The sequence below is a fragment of the Misgurnus anguillicaudatus genome, chromosome 20, assembly GCF_027580225.2.
Source record: "Misgurnus anguillicaudatus chromosome 20, ASM2758022v2, whole genome shotgun sequence".
In the NCBI taxonomy this organism is placed as follows: Eukaryota; Metazoa; Chordata; class Actinopteri; order Cypriniformes; family Cobitidae; genus Misgurnus; species Misgurnus anguillicaudatus.
The window spans coordinates 16,487,881-16,505,007 of NC_073356.2; the positions used below are offsets into that span (position 1 = coordinate 16,487,881).

The 17,127-nt window shown below is 35.3% G+C and overlaps 1 long non-coding RNA gene across 1 annotated transcript; it reads right to left on the reverse strand.

The window, feature by feature from the left end:
- Positions 1–391: 391 nt before the first annotated feature.
- Positions 392–3,367, reverse strand: LOC129418332 (uncharacterized). Its single transcript, XR_012359703.1, has 4 exons — positions 3,011–3,367; positions 2,242–2,281; positions 1,968–2,115; positions 392–1,250 (listed from the first exon to the last, which is right to left on the reverse strand). It is a non-coding gene; the product is annotated as an uncharacterized lncRNA (long non-coding RNA).
- Positions 3,368–17,127: the final 13,760 nt, after the last annotated feature.

The window sequence follows — 17,127 nt, forward strand, 5'->3', positions numbered from 1 at the left end:
TCAGCCGCTTTAGTTTTATCAATGAAAGGCTAAAAATAGCGCTGTACACTGCACTGAAAAAAAAAATCCTTTCAATTTACGTAATTTTAATGTGTACATCGGTCCCACATGATCCGATTGTTTAAAACCAAAATAATTTTCCTCAAATAATTTTTGTGTGTCAGACCAAAACATTTTAATTATTTTAAGTAGTCTAATACAAATATGTTGACTCAAAGTGATATTTCTCTTTACTATAACACATTTATTTTGTAATGTTTAAGTAATTTAATTATGTAAGGGGACTAGATTTTCATCTGTAATTCCAACATGCTTTTTTAATGCTTATATTATGGGATTATGTAACTCTAAAGCAATTTCATTATGTCTCTGGCACCAGAATAATCACCCATAATTATCCAAATGTTATTTATTTCTTTTTAAATACAAAATACATTTGCATTGGCATAAAAAGTGAAGAGTTTTGTACAAATGTTTAGTGATATTGAGGCAAACCACTGCTTTCAGATCATCAATTCATTTAAATCACTACACATTAATTCAATAACAGTCAATAACTATTACAACAATCAGCACATGCAGTACATACATAAAGGGGCAATTTCCCAAACAGGTTGTAGATTAATTCATGACTAGGCCCTAGTTATATTAGGATGAAACTGACCCAAATGTTTAAAATAGTTACTATCACAGTAGATTTAGAAGTGCTAAAACACAAACACTGCATTCCAAAGAGACATGCAAAACAGTAAGTACTATTATTTTTAAAATGGATTTACAAACTGGAAAATATCAATCCTTCAGAAAGTCAGAGCTACAGCATTTGTATAAACTGTTAATCAAAAATTCATCAAAAACAAAATACAACAACCATTTCCAAAATCGACTATGAGCAGCAAACGGTTAATGTATTAATAAGAGAAAACACTTAAAACAGATAAACAAAGTCAAAAATGAGCAGCACAGTCTTTCTGATCCTTTCACTGAAAGAAACTGTTCGTTAAAGTTACTCTCAATGCAGTTCCATTAAAATCTTTTGGATTTCCTCAAAAATAAAGCGGAGATCAGGATAGCTCAGGTTTAAGGAATACATCAGCTCAAACAACATGGCACGATGTTGCAACACCTTCATGCCTTCCAGGACTATACAAAGATCCTCTTCTTCATCACAAGAAGCAGGTTGTTTGAGAGCACAAATCCCAACATTGGTGTCTTCAAATGACCTCACTGATGCTGACTTCATCCATGCCCTGTACAAAACAAACAAATGTAGTTAAAGAAACAGAAAAAAGGTTACTGTTACAATAAAAGTGTCATTGGAAATTAGTACAATGCAAACAAATATAAATGTAAGTATACAGACCCATGTGCATTGCCACAGCATGTTACAATTGGTAACAAATATATGGGTTACAAAGCAAGGCAGCTGCACTGTCCACTGCTCTGGGTGTGTGTGTGTTCACTACACTGGGATGAGTTAAATAAAGAGGCCACATTTCGAGTGTGTGCTACCATACCGGACAATCACAGCAAAAGTGAATTCTCTCATTTTCTCACTCTCATGTTGTTACAAACCTGTATAAATGTCTTTGTTCTGATTAACATGAAGGAAGATATTTATTTTGAGAAATGTTTGCAACCAAACTGTTCATGAGCCCCATTCACTTCAATAGTATTATTTTTCCCCACTATGGAAGTGAATGGGGCTTATGATTGGTTTGGGTACAAACATTCCTCAAAATATCCTCCTTAGTGTTCATCAGAACAAAGACATTTATAAAGGTTTGTAACAACATGATAGGGAGTAAGTGATGAGAATTTTTATTTTTGGATGAACTACCCCTTTAAATCTTCCCAGGTGTTTTAATGACCCGTGTGCCAAAAGATGTTGTAACTAAAACATACTAAATGTTCTGTACTTCCAACAAGGTTTACATATTTTATGTCTATGAATCTATATTACTTACTTCTGTCATTTGATCATTGATTGTTTGAAGCCTTTTTGCTAGCTGTCCTCCTTTCTGATAGAAGAGTTTCATCAGGTTTTTGGATTGGAGGTCCAGGTGACACGCAGGAACATAAGACAGTAGTAATTCTTTCAAATTCAGCATTTATCTGAAAACAAATTAACCAACCATTGTATATTTGAGTACTGCGAGTCAAAGAATAATACATGTATATTAGTTACAAAAATAAGATATAGCTCCTAACAGCAGTACAAAAGTGAAAGAAATGACTTACCAATGCTTTTGAGTGTGTAGCGTATGAAAGGATGATGGACCTATAAGAGGAAATATTCAGAGGTGAAATCAACACACAACCTCAAATGATGAAGGTCACACATACACAGAAAAATAATGAAATAAGTATTATATCTGTCATAGGACGCAATTTTGGACAAAATGAGATCTTAAAACAACAAGGTGCTCTTCTGAAAACGTCAGCTTTAAGGTGTGGCACTTCAAATCGATTTTTTTTCAGTGAATATACCAGACGACACGCGAGACATTTAAAAAAGCTTTTTCTAATAGAATCAAGTGTTGCTCGTGGCGTAGCGAAGTCACGAATAACTGACGCGGGTCTGTTCATCTGATTAAGCAGACAGTTTGTTTCATACGCAATGTCATTATTAATGTAGTTAATTGATATCATCTGGTAAATTACTTACATGGATAACGTTACTCTGGACAGAATAACTTTTGGTTAGCGTTTTATTTGTCCCGACAGGTTTCCATAGAACAACTGAGTAAAAAGTGCCTCAAAAGTCAACTCAAAGCTGACAGTTTTCAACTCAGATAAAACTACCAAACGTGAAATAACATTAAACAGCTGACGTTTTTAAAACGCTGTGTTTTTCTTTATGAGCTTGACTGACTTACTCCACCAACCTCCTCCAAACTAATATTTACTACAAGTCATTGCAATGGCTACATATTGTAAACAAAAAAATAGTCTATCTAGTGAAGATATATCACGTATGAAGCGAACATAAATAAATAATATAACTTACTTTAATAACGTGGTGTCCGTCTGAGAGAGTTCTTCTGACTGACTGGTAGTGACTGCTGTGCTTAGTCTTCATTTTGGCGCCCAAAAAACGATCTTTATTCTTCTTTTATGGCAATCGATGTCCTTCTCAATGAGCTATACTGCCCCTGCTGCTCAGGAGGTGCCATTTTGTGTCCAAACCCAATTTTATTGTTTTAAGTATTCAATTCAATCAATTTTAATCAATGTGAGAATAATGTGTTCATTTTACATTCAAACAAAACATTTTAATCCTAATCAATTAAATTATGTTTACACAAGAAATATAAATATTTTGTGTTGCATATACATGTTTATTTTATTTAAATTCAAAGACCCACTAAGTCCATTTTTTTCAGTGTGTGTGTTCGCGTCAGAAGTCAGAAAAGACGTAAAACATTGTGTTCAGTTTCTCAGATTAGATAAATGGGCGGAGGGAAGGCGGTCGCGTGTGGCAGTTCGAACAGATTCAACCACATGTGCGTTTACACTACAAAAGCAATCTGATCGAAAGGGGTTTTGACTACCTCTGAATGGGGTTGAAAGTGGTCGAAAGTGGACGAGCTCAAAACGTTTTAAACACTGTTTACACCTGGCATTAACGTCGTCCACTTCTGATCCGATCGATGAAAACGCATGTTAATGCCAAGTGTAACAGCCTCCTAGAGTTGGAATCCATTCAGCTGATCTCCGGGTCTGGCGGTACCACTTTTAGCATAGCTTAGCATAATCCATGGAATCTGATTAGACAATTAGCATTGCGCAAAAAAAATAACAAAAGAGTTTCGATATTACGCCAGAATGAGAGTATAGTTCCTCTGCCTAGAAAATCGCAACTTTAAATTTTCCGTCGGTCTTAGTACACATAGTAAATATCGAAACTCTTTGGTTATTTTTTAGCGCGATGCTAATGGTCTAATCAGATTCAATGGATTGTGCTAAGCTATGCTAAAAGTGGTACCACTTACTGGACAGAACCTACCATTGGGTTATACATAAACCAAATTGGGCTAGTTTAAAAGTAAGGAACAAATGAAAACGGTCCGTTGAATTATTCAAAATATCCAGTGAATTATTAAAATATCCAACGGCCCATCGTCAATTATTCTTACTTTTAAACCAGCCAAATATTTTTTAGAGGGTAGCACAGACAGTGCTTTTGTGTCTGCAACTTCTTTCTGCCATTCTGGATCAAAGAAAACATTTGTGTCCATGAACATGAATCAGTGGATTAAAATAAAAGTACCCTAACCATTCATACCTGTATTATTTTTGGATCTCAGTTAGTAGCAAAACATGAACGTTAGTTAATTTTGCGCTTGTTTAATTCTGAATTTAACGACTACGTGTTCTACCTCATGAAAGCCGAACATCTTACGAAACAACTTTGTCAGTCGACAGTAAAAATGTACTTCCCTTTTAAGCACTGTCTGCTCTTCTTTGAACTTCCTAGAAAGAGAAAAACCTGTTTGATTGTTTATCTTCATTTTTCAGAAGAAAAAAACACTATTTGATCAGCAACATAAAAGCTATCATAGGAAAACATGGAAAACACTACTCAACTTGTTGTTTTTTTGTTGTAATATTTTTCCTGTCTCAGAAAACCACATCAATCCATATTTTATTCAAAGGGAGATCGAATTTGTCCGTATCATAGACTTCTGAAAAAGTGCTAATTCGTTTTTTAAAGCTTTTAAAAGTTTTACAATTAGAAATGAAGGATAAAATTGCTTTAACGTTTAATTGACGTGATAATTTTAAAATAGCCTAAGGCATGGGTGATATAACAATCCTGTCTATGTTTACCTATGGCCAGCGCACCTGTCAATCATTCACACTCCATAAATTCAATTTTCATTCTGGATAAGTATTACAACAATGAACTCACATGAGTATATTTTGATCACTCTCAGCTTGAGTTCCTGCTGGGTCAATCAAAGCTATGGAAATTTCTGCGTTTCAAGAGGCCTCATTTGTAATGCTGGACTGCATTATAACTCCCAGGTACACAATGGAAATCCCTGCATGTGTTCCTGATAGACCGAGAGCCTTGTTCTAATTTGATTAATGTCGATTTTTCTCTTTTTTGGGGTGCCAAGCATCCCATGTTTGGAAACACATATCGCATAATAAACCTTTGATAAGAGACTAATCTGCGTTGGACAAAAAAATTAGCATATCAAACATATCAAACCCTTTTGTCAACATTGTGAGCTGGTGTATTAAATATTTCATGATGCGAATAATGGGATAATGTCATGGAATAATGTCATTATTATCATGTATTTGGACAGCGATTTAGCGTTACATCATATAATCAATTTGCGTGCATTAATAAAAGGCATTTATTAAAATGTTAAATATGAATTAGGCTACTGATCAGTTGACCGCTAATGTAGCTATCAGTGAGAGGCTGTATGGGGAACAGTTGAAGCTCGTGAACGTTGAGGAAGGAATTGGTTATGCATGTCTTTAGTTCTGCATCAGGCAGATAAGTGCTGTGTAGGATTGCCCTTATAGCCATTAATTCAATGACTCATAAAGGCTTCTTCAACCCAAACCTCACCATACATAATTGTACACCTACTTCTAAAGGAACTCAATAGTGGGTGAGTTAAAAGTTTTATGTCAGAGAAGTAAATGACTTGCGGAAAGTAATTGGTAGGGAATGCGTTCCACTCGACTCCGGACCGCCCGCCGTGCACACATTTACATTTAGGGCAAGTGGAGGCCGCTAAATGGATTGTAGACACGTTATACACATGAGATGCCTGTGAACAGTGTTCGCAAAAGTAGAAGAAACAACATCCTGCATAAGACTTTTTAGTGTTTACAGAACTGCTTGATGTGATTTCACACAAACACATTATTCCCATTAAGTTACTTCAAATAAATATTAATTATTCAAACTTTTTAATTGGCAGGAATAATCGGCTGGATTGACATTGTGGGATTTTATTTGTAATATTGATTTAGTAAAGCATTAGGTGGTTTAGTAGTTTTTGGATGTTTAACTCTCATTCTCGACATTATTACTCATGCGGCTTTACCAACATTTTTGAGATGGTAGTTTGCAAATAAATGAAGCCCATTAACACAACAGTGTGTTTAAGGGTTAGATTAAAGAGTTACCAAGACTGACACCAAACATCTGAGCGTGTGCTTAAATGCAAAGCTTTAATTTGGCAATGGAGAAATTCTAGTACTCATGAACAGTACTCCAGGCTCTATTCAAGCTGTTTTCACAGATGTATGAATTTGCTGGCTAATCTGCTTTGCATTTGATTACATGGTTACAATAAAATGAAGCATATTCTCCCTCCACAGCTTGTTTCTTGTTTCACACTTCCCTCACAATGAAAGAATGAGTGGAGGACCAACATGTCTGAATTTTGGACACTGTTTAAAAAAAGGCTAATGAATTTGAATCAAACTGTGTTTTTGCCAGTGTGCAAACAAAATTGGTGCTCATTTTTTATGTTTTTAAAGAAAAAAATGAAAATGAGCCCATAATTGACTGTATTATTATGATACCTTAGTGATTGAAAATTATTCAAATTTAAGAGCTTTTTAGAGAGTGATAAGTCACATTTAAATGTAAACAACACTGTAAGTTGTGTGTAATCTAAATTGGGGCACACAGGCTCCACGACGGTTCTTTAACTCTTTCCCCGCCATTGACGGGTTAACTTGTCAATTAAGGGAGAACTTCCCTGCCAACGACGAGTATTTCCGGCTTTCCGCAATACCGTTATTATCCACCAGGTGGCGCTCTTCCTCAACTTATAAAACCTGAAAGTATCGCCCTAGGGCAAAGAGCTGTATGTCCGTGTAAGTTTTGAGGATCGCTCTGCATCTGATCTTTATCAAAAGTCTCAAAGAGAGTTGCTGAAAATTTGGTGTTTGAAGAAACCCATATTTGAGAAGTGACAAAAGAGAACTAATGAAGGTAGGATGAAATGATGAAAAGCAGAGGGTATGTTCTTTAATTTGATATATTGTATGTTAATATACTTACATTTATATACATTTTCTGGAAAGCATTAAACTTTTGTGAAAGTCATAAAAATGCTGGTGCTGGCTGGCAACTTTTTTTTTTTTAATTGCTGGCGGGGTAAGAGTTAAATATCTGAATAGTTGTATACTAAAAATGCTACTGCTGTTTGCTGTTTGTCTACATAAGAAACCTTTAACTTCCAAAAAAACGTTCTGTTTCACAAGGGAAAATGTCTTTAGACTATTAAAAGAAAAGAAAGAAATGGCTATAGCATTGCTGTGGAGAAAGATGACCTTCATATTCACCGTAAGTAAAAGTGTATTTCCCCAAACAAACAAGACATAATACTATGTTTACTACCAGGAGTCAATATGAAAAACAAGACTTTTACCAATGTATCCTGTCTGGATGTCTCTAGCTGTCATGTTATGAGTATATTGACAGTTTTCCTTGAGAAATGCAACTAAACTCCTGGAACCATTGTCATACCAACTGTGACGAATACCAAACGTTTAATCATATATATTATTAGACTAAACACAAAGTCTTTTCCTGCTTGTAGATCTCTCGCCGGTCAGACTCATTGCTCTTACTGATGGTGAGGCTTAAATGATCCGATCACCGCAGACTGAATGATTTATTTACAGCTCTTCACTGGTGTAGCCATTGCCTCGGTTGCAATTTTAGTATCAATATTCGAAACACTGAATGTTTTAAGCTTAAGGTCAGAACTACCAGAGCAAAACGTTAATTTAAGATCCAGGCCTCCTTCATGTGCATGATCAAGAGCCACTCGGGTTGGGGGAAATATAAAGCTTCAATCCAATATCAAGTAGCAGAACGTTCTTAGGACTCTGTGTGTTTCAGTATCAATTCACACTCAAGCCATAATACATACATGTAGTGTTTCGGTGCCTTAGTAGATTTAACAAAAATAAAATGAGTAAACTGTATAAAAAATGTGGTATTCTTTTTTTTTGTCAAAATATGAGTTAAAATAACATAAAAATGTGAATAATTGAGTAATTCTAAATTAACACATTATTGAGTAAATTCAACCTTATTTTATCATGTATAATCTACTTAAATTTGTAAGAAGGAAATTAACTAAAAAGAAAGACTTGTTAGTGTTTAATGTTCATTTATCTTCGAAATTTGGAAGAGTTTCTGTTTCTTCTTTGGGTTTTGTAGTTACCATTGTTCAGAAGACTGGTGCTGGATACACTGCGTACTAAAGTATGTTGCACTTCACAGCTGCCCAAAACGAAACTGGGTGGGCACGTTGATTAAATAAACGTTTTGTGCCCTTATCTCACAGAAAGATAAAGTATAAAATCAATGTTTATAGACCCTTTTACTGTTTGTACACAGTGATGACATGGCAGCGTATGTGCGTGCATTTAGGCAACGGAAGTATTGCAAGAATCAGCAGTGAAGCAACCAAGACAGGGAAAGTTATTTTAAAAAGTGAACTTTATCAACTTTTTCAACACAGCTACCAGATCCGTGTACTATAGTGGAGTGGATAGAAGACGTTAGCAGATGGCCAAAAATAAAGTTGCCAGATACATATATAGCCTACGTATATTAGTATATTATATTACCCTACTGAAAAATCCAGCTAAGACCAGCATAAGCTGGTGAGCTGGTCTCCCAGCTGGGTTTTAGCTGATTTTGCTGGTGTAGGAAGCTGGTTTTGCTGGTGTAGCAAACTGGTCTAGCTGTGTTTTGGTCACTTTTTAAGCTGGTCTAGCTGGACAGGCTGGAAGACCACTTGACCCACCAGCATGACCCGCTTTGTTAGGCTGGGAGGACCAGCGTAAACCAGCTAGTGCCACCTTAAACCAGCACAAACCAGCTACCAGCTTATGCTGGTCTTAGATGGATTTTTCAGTAGGGTAGTGCAACCAAACGCAACAACCAGACATTTTGATGCTGGGAAATCGTTTTTATAAACTTTCTGAGTTGCTAACATGTTAGAACCACTGGTGAACAACACTGCTTCTGTTGCCTAAATGCGCGCGCAGGCTATTTGATCACGTGAGCTGTAAAAGGGTCTATGGAAACAACAACAACAAACCATAAAAAAGTTACCTGTACCAAGAAGAGTTAGTTAAACTATACTAGTACTATTAGTTAACTAATAATACTAGGAAAAATATTGAAACTCTTAGATTTTTTGAGCGCGATGCTAATGGTCTAATCAGATTCAATGGATTATGCTAAGCTATGCTAAAAGTGCTAGCGCAAGACCCTGAGATCAGCTGAATTGATTCCAAAACGGTAAAAATCAAATGTTTAACTCTAGGAGAGCTGGAAAATTAGCCTATTTTCAAAAAAAGTGGAGTGTCCCTTTAAGCTTTTGGTGACTTCAAGTGGAGTTGTAAAAATACTTTGTAATTACGAGATCCAAGCACATGAACGACCAAACTAAGTTTTGGGATTTTATATGATACATGCGATTTATATTTTTATTTTTTTAATGATGATAAATACACAATTAATTCATGTAAAAAATGAACTGTGTGGGAATAGTAAGTCTTATTAGATATTTTCTAGTATTATTTAACTGTTTTATAGTCACTATAGTCCTAAAATAATTAAGTAAATTTTAATCAAAAACTTTAGCAGATGCATACATTACATTAAAAATAGGCAATATGTAAAATGAACAGGTATAAATATATGCAAAAACCTACAGACAGGATGAATACCTAGCTTATATGAGAGACGAAGCTTTAGATATTATAAATATGACAGGTGCTATGATGTGATGATCATGAAGTCTGTTTTAAGGTCTTGATGCCCTTTAAATAAAACTCCATTTCGTGTTTCCACTACTTTTGCCAATTGTACTCCTGTGACACAACAAGGTAAGCAAAGCGTTTAGGCTATAAAAGCAACTGTTTAATTTAAAGGCACCAGAATACTAGAAAATGGCATCTACTGCAGTAAATGCTTTGAACCAAACCCACAGTTGTTTTGCTTTGGACACCCATGCTATAATGTGATGTACCACACCTGTATTATGCACGGGAACTTTGAAAACTGGCAATTGGGAACAGTTGGTTAAAAATAAAAACAAAAATTATATCAAAAAGTGTAACCACTGGCTCTGAAGAGCCATATAACAACACTGAGCTATACTTACATTTTTCAACAAGTTTCAGTTTTAGTTATTCTTATACACTGTAAAAAATAATACGCTGGATTTACTTAAAATATAGTCCATCATTTTTGCATCCACTTTTGAAAGCAAGTTTTACATGGAATTTTAAGCAATTGCATAAATTGGATGCAAAAATGATGCACTATATTTTTAAATAAACCCAGCCTTTATTTTTTTCAGTGTAGAAGACAGTTTAATCCAAAAACTTGGAACTGAAATCCATTAGAAATAATGCCCTAAGAGCATGTTTCCCAGGAGCTAGAGGAGTGCATGCCTCAAGCACTTCTCTGTACGATGTCGATTTGGAGACAGAGATGAGAGTGATCCACTCAAAGCTCAGCAGCAGCTGTTTGAAGCCTCCTGTTCGGCCAGAGGATGAAGGACCTTCAGTCGACACAGGCGAGGGGAAATGTGGGATGTGAAGCTTTGGACACTGTTGGACATCAGTGAACACTTGCTGTGTGCTGTTGTAACGTTGAAAGAATTTTGAGACATCTAGATAGGCAAGCAACAGTGCTGAAATACAGTTTAGAAATATATAAATATTTTTTATGTTAATATAATCGATAAATAAATTATAACAAAATGTTTGTCTTTCATTAGCTTGGTTGATAACTGAAATTTATTTTCAAGATTTATTTGTATTGCTGCATTGTCTCCCCAAAGGTTTAATAATCACATGGTGATGATCAGATTTATTCTTTGTCCTCTGGAAAATTTAATGAAAATAGTTGATCTTGTACTGCAAGAGGTTGTGCACACGACTCTCCTCTTGTCCATCCAACTGATATCTGAAGCTCAGGCATCTTTTTGAGTCACTGCTTCTAATGCATTACACGCCAGCATGTGTAATAAACTTTATATGACTAAGAAAATGGACTATAAATATCACCCGCATATGGTCTCTTTCTTCATAATTGCATATCAGAGGTGACGGTGTAGTTTCACTGATGGGTGGAGTGAGGTGTGTGTAATCGCCTTACAGATGCCCCAAAAACCACGAGAACAGGAAGCTTACAGTACACGTGTGCTTATGTGAATTTTATATGAACTTTCATTTAAAGAGCAACAATAAATAGGCAAAGGGTTTTATGCGTGGGAAGCTTATCACATTTTTTTGCAAAATGTTTTGAATTCTCGGCCTGTTCATAATAATAAAATTATAAAAAAGTTTTTGCATCAGTAAACAACTCGGCGAATCACTCATAATCTGTCAAATTGCTTTGGTACCAAAACATTTGCCAAATAAATGCATACTGATACGGCATAAACAGAAATGCACCAATACTGGGATTCAACAGCTTTGTTGTTCACAAATTTACTTCAGAAATGTGAAAGGGACACTCCACTTTAAAAAAAAAGGCTCATTTTCCAGCTCCCCTAGAGTTAAACATTTAATTTTTATCGTTTTGGAATTCATTCAGCTGATCTCCGGGTCTGGCGCTAGCACTTTTAGCATAGCTTAGCATAATCCATTGAATCTGATTAGACCATTAGCATCACGCTCAAAAATAACCAAAAAATTGCGAAATATTTCCTATTTAAAACTTGACTCTTCTGTAGTTACATCATGTATTAAGACCGACAGAAAATTAAAAGTTGCGTTTTTAGGCAGATATGTCTAGGAACTATACTCTCAAACTGGCATAATAATCAAGGACTTTGCTGCCGTAACATGGCCCCATGCAGCAGGCGCAATGATATTACGCAGCGCTCGAAAATAGTCCCTTTGGTTACTAAAGGACTATTTTCAGGCACTGAGTAATATCATAATATGGAGCTGGAAAATGAGCCTATTTTCAAAAAAGTGGAGTGGCCCTTTAAAAATGACAGTGTTTGCAATTACCATCCCCATGTGTAATTTATATATTTTCTCTTTCCTATTTTAGTCACAGTTTGTTTATTTGTCTTAACACATCATGGCCCTGTAGCTGTATTGGGAAAACCAAATCCAAGGCTGCCAGTAAGATGGCTGATCTGTGGGATTTGAAGTGAACACAATGAGCGTTATGTGAAGAGAATCTAATCTTCTTGTTTAAGCCAGACACCAAATCATATGCCAAAAAACGCACAGCCTCCTCCACAAAGCTGGCTGTGCGCTTAGGGTATAATGGTCAATTTTTGGAAACTGCAGCTGAGCTGTTCACAACGTGGTGCAAGTCGGATTCAAATGAATTTTTCTGGCTGTTTTGGTTGGGTATTATAAAATGCTGATAGATTATGCGATCATATAAAGCCTGAATCCAAACTAAGCTACTTACAGTTCTTGCTCCACTGTGTAACATTTAATAGATCTAACACGTCCAAATTTATCATGCACTTAATAACATTGTGTACTGTTTGCATTAAAACAGTGAAGTTTTTTATTATTAGTGAAGTTATTACTTTCTATTCTAAAATAACAATTTTGAGCATTGTGTTTTATGTTACACTCGGGTCTCTATACAGCAAAAAATGACTTTCTTATTTAGTATTTTTTTCTTGCTTTCTGTAAAAATATCTACAAATTCTTAAATCAAATCAAATTTTCTTGATGAGCTAAATGACTTAAGAAAATAAGTCTAGTTTTTAGACAAAAATATACAATTCAAGTGAATTTAAACAAGCAAAAATATCTTAGAGAAAAAAATCTTGAAATAAGTTAACTTTTCTTTCCTTAATACTTTATTCAAGAATAATTTTCGCAGATATTTGACTTGTTTTAAGCTCAGATTCACTTATATTATTTTATTTTGTCTAAAAACGACACTAATTTTCTTAAAGGGACATTCCACTTTTTTTTGAAAATATGCTAATTTTCCAGCTCCCCTAGAGTTAAACATTTGATTCTTACCGCTTTGGAATCCATTCAGTTGATCTCCAGATCTGGCGCTAGCACTTTTAGCATAGCTTAGCATAACCAATTGAATCTGATTAGACCATTAGCATAGCAATCAGTGACTTTGCTGATGTAACATGGCTGCAGCAGGCGTAGTGATATTACGCACTGCCCGAAAATAGTCTCCTTGGTTACTTTCAATGGCAGGGGACTATTTTCGGGCAGTGTGTAATATCACTACGTCTGATGTTACATCAGCAAAGTCCTATTACGCCAGTTTGAGAGTATAGTTCCTAGCCATATCTGCCTAGAAAATCGCAGCTTTTTAGTTTCTGTAGGTCTTCGTACACAATGTAATTACAGAAGAGTCAAGTTTTAAATAGGAAAAATATCCAAACACTTTGGTTATTTTTTAGCGTGATGCTAATGGTCTAATCAGATTCAATGGATTGTGCTAGCTATTTTCAAAAACATAACATATTTTCAAAAAAAGTGGAGTGTCCCTTTAAGTCATTTTGCTCATTAAGTAAATACATCTTGATTTAAGAATTTTTAGACATTTCTACTGAAAACAAGACAAAAATACTAAGTAAGAAAGTCATTTTTTGCAGTGTACTCTTATAGTGACTGTTAAACCTGAAATGTACTTATCTTATATGTACTTTTTCTTATATACCATTAAAGCCCGATCAGTTAGACTCTCATCATCAACATCAAGCCAGAAATGTGTGACTCATACAGTATTTAGCATAAATATTAAAGGTGTACTGTGTAGATTTTAGCGGCATCTAGCAGTGAGATTGTGAATTGCAACCAACGGATCAGTCCACCATTCACCGAAACGCAAGGAGAAGCTACAATAGCCGCCAAAGGACAAACATGTTGTTGTACAGTAGTGATAAAACGCGCTCTGTACAGCAGTTTGTCCATTTTGGGCTACTGTAGAAACATGGCGGCACAAATTGGCGACTTCCATGTAAGAGGACCCGCAGTGCATGTAGATAAAAATGGCTCATTCTAAGGTAATAAACACATAACAGTTCATTATGTATGGTCTTTATACACCACTGATAATATAGGTATGTATTTTATTGCATTTCTCTCAAGAGATCCTTCTAAAAATTACACACTGCACCTTTAATATGATAAAATGTCCAATTATAACAATTAATCTCTTTTAAAATTAGTACAGTGAGAACATAACAGACCGATCAAGTAGTTAGAAAGTAAAAAAAATATTTAAAAAAATTGTCAATTTGAATCAACATTTTTGTAAGTAGGCCTATTTTAAGTTCAAAAACCACCCTGGAGTACAATACAGTTACTCTGGGTTTAAAATAAACCCACTTTAAAATATTTAAAATGTCTAAAAAACAGAGAGCATGTGTTATATAGCCTACCATCATTACCATCAAAATGTTTTAAGCTCTGAGCTCTCATAGAGAAAGAAATAATAAGACGACCATTATAAATTTCATTTACTGCTGATACGGGCAGTTCTGCTCAGCGTTAGCGTCCTGATAATGTGCGAATGACATGATTTCCAGTCTGTCTATTAACAGATGTGACTGCTGATAAATGAGCACGCTGGAATGAACATGACATTTAGAAAGTGCTGCAATAAAATGATGAGTGTGTGAGTCAAACATTATCAGTCTGAACAGCACTGAAATGATGGCACCTTTAAAAGTTGCATCGGATAACACTGCCTCATAAACATGTGATCTCACGAGGGAAACAGCACACTGCAGATTGTATTCAACATTGTGCCATTATTAAAAGATTAGCTCTCTCTCACATGCTATTTGTCACTTGCTGGAGACAAAAAGCTTTTCCAAATGGAATCTGGTTCAAACCTGAATTGGTTATAATGTGTACAACACACATACAACACAAATGCCCCCCCCAAAACAAACAAACAGCTACAGTATAGTCAACACAGTTGTGAAATAAAGCATGGTCTGTTGAATGCTTTATTCTGATTGGTTGAGAAATGTTCAACGGGTATTGATTATTTTTCTGTAAACCGCACACTGAACCTGTCAAATGTCTTAAAATAACCACCAGAGCAATGTTTGTGGTAACCGTGTAGTAAGCAAAATAATTACAATTCTTTTAATTAAAACACTTTTAATTAAAATAATGCACATAATGCACACCCACGGTGTAACATTACCACCTTGGGTGTGCATTATTTTCGAATAATTCAACGTCCCGTCGTCAATTATTCCTTACATAACAACACCCATATTTTTTTTACTTTTACAATTTAGTTCTTGCTTTTTGTGTAAATTCAGTTCAATTCAAATGTATTTATTTATATAGGGCTTTCATTATGTGCATGAAAAAAGAAAACACATAGGAAAATAATGAGATGTATAGAATATAAATCGAACAAAATCTGCACAAATTCATAACAGTAAAAAACTCAACTCTTCTGCACAATGTTGCTATGCAGTTCCTATGGGCATTCTGTATAAGACCAGCTCCAAACCCATCCCCAAATCTATACGTTATCCAAAAATATTGCATGCACATTCAGTTTTGGTTGATCATAATTTAAATCAACACTATAATGTTTGATGATGTTGTTTTGTTTAAATCAGCATATCCTGTCACTTGGAAAAAATGACAACATACATACATTGTGGGTGGGTGAATGTGTTTACCAACTGTTTTTGGAGACCTGATTTGCATGGTAAAACATACTGGCAAACAGATGCTTAAAATTAGCTAAACACATCTGTTAAACAGGCCCCAGATCAATTTGATCAGCTTTGTTGAAATGCTGCCCTCTGGTGGATTATTTTGTTACATCAATTTAGAAAATCTGAAATGTTTGCATGTCTTACTTGTAAGGACCACAATTTTTTACAGTCCTCAGTCCTCACAAATAATTTATTAAAATGCTTTACTATATTTGTAAAGACATTATACAAATATTGACCCACACAAGAATAATAAAAGTGCACATTTTAAAACATTTAATTACTATAAAAAATGGCATGAATTGGGCAAATTATGCTCCAGTTTGAATTTAACGTTAATATCTAATAATGTTTTTTTTAAATATCTAATAATGTTTGTTTGAGGGCTGTGAGGGTTAATAAAGATCATTATTTTAATCTGAAAACCATTGCATTGTCCTATTATGAGTGCTTTTGGATTCCAAATCAAAGATTACCTGAAGTCATATTAAATCATTATGGCTATTTTCTCTTACTGTCTTTATCCAGTTTAATTCTTAGTGTTTTCTAGTAATAGTAAAATATTTGAAAATGTCATTTTTTGCAGTACCTAACCTATCCACATGGTTGTGACATAACATAGACAATCAAAAATAAATGGTTTTCCTCGATGTTTTCTGGAAACCTTACATAGGTTCCTAAAACTCCTCCAGCTGTAAATTGTTGCAGTATGTTAAGTAGTACACGTGTACCGTAAATTGCTTTGGATAAAAAAAGCAACGAAGTAAGAATAAGTAACACAAGTTTAGATTAGTTTTTGATTCACTATTTGATTATCACTGTGAATCTGTGAATACAATTTAATTTACGCTGAAATATAAACACAAAATTGGTATTTATGTCATTGGAAAAAGTGTTACAAGATTTGCATAAGAGGAAAATTGCTCGTGTATAAGTCTTGCCACAGGCATGATGGCATTACAACCAGTTGAAAGAGATGAATAGATACAGGGGCAATTGTGACGCACGTTGCTTGCAGAGCCACTTTACGCCCTTTTATCTCTCAACGTGTCTAAAGCCTGACTGCATATCACAACTGAACTGCCCGCCCTAAATAGTGCCTTGTCTCTTCACATCATCGTTTGATTCGGAAACATCTTTAAACACAACACACACAGTCAGCAAGAATGACAAGTCATGTGGCGCATGCGCAGTGGCTCTGACATATTTGGCAATCGCATCCGTGGCGTGCGACGCTCCTTGGCAGCTGCCCAGCGGAGACGCTCCAGCTACTTTGTTAAACCCAATCAGCCGCTTACGCAAGCCTTGGTGACGTCACGTCGGGGAGGCGGAGTTAAATGACTCCCTGGTCAAAAATGCACGTTACCTTTCCTCTTTCAGACCTGAGTTCGGAGTAAAGGGCCGGTCA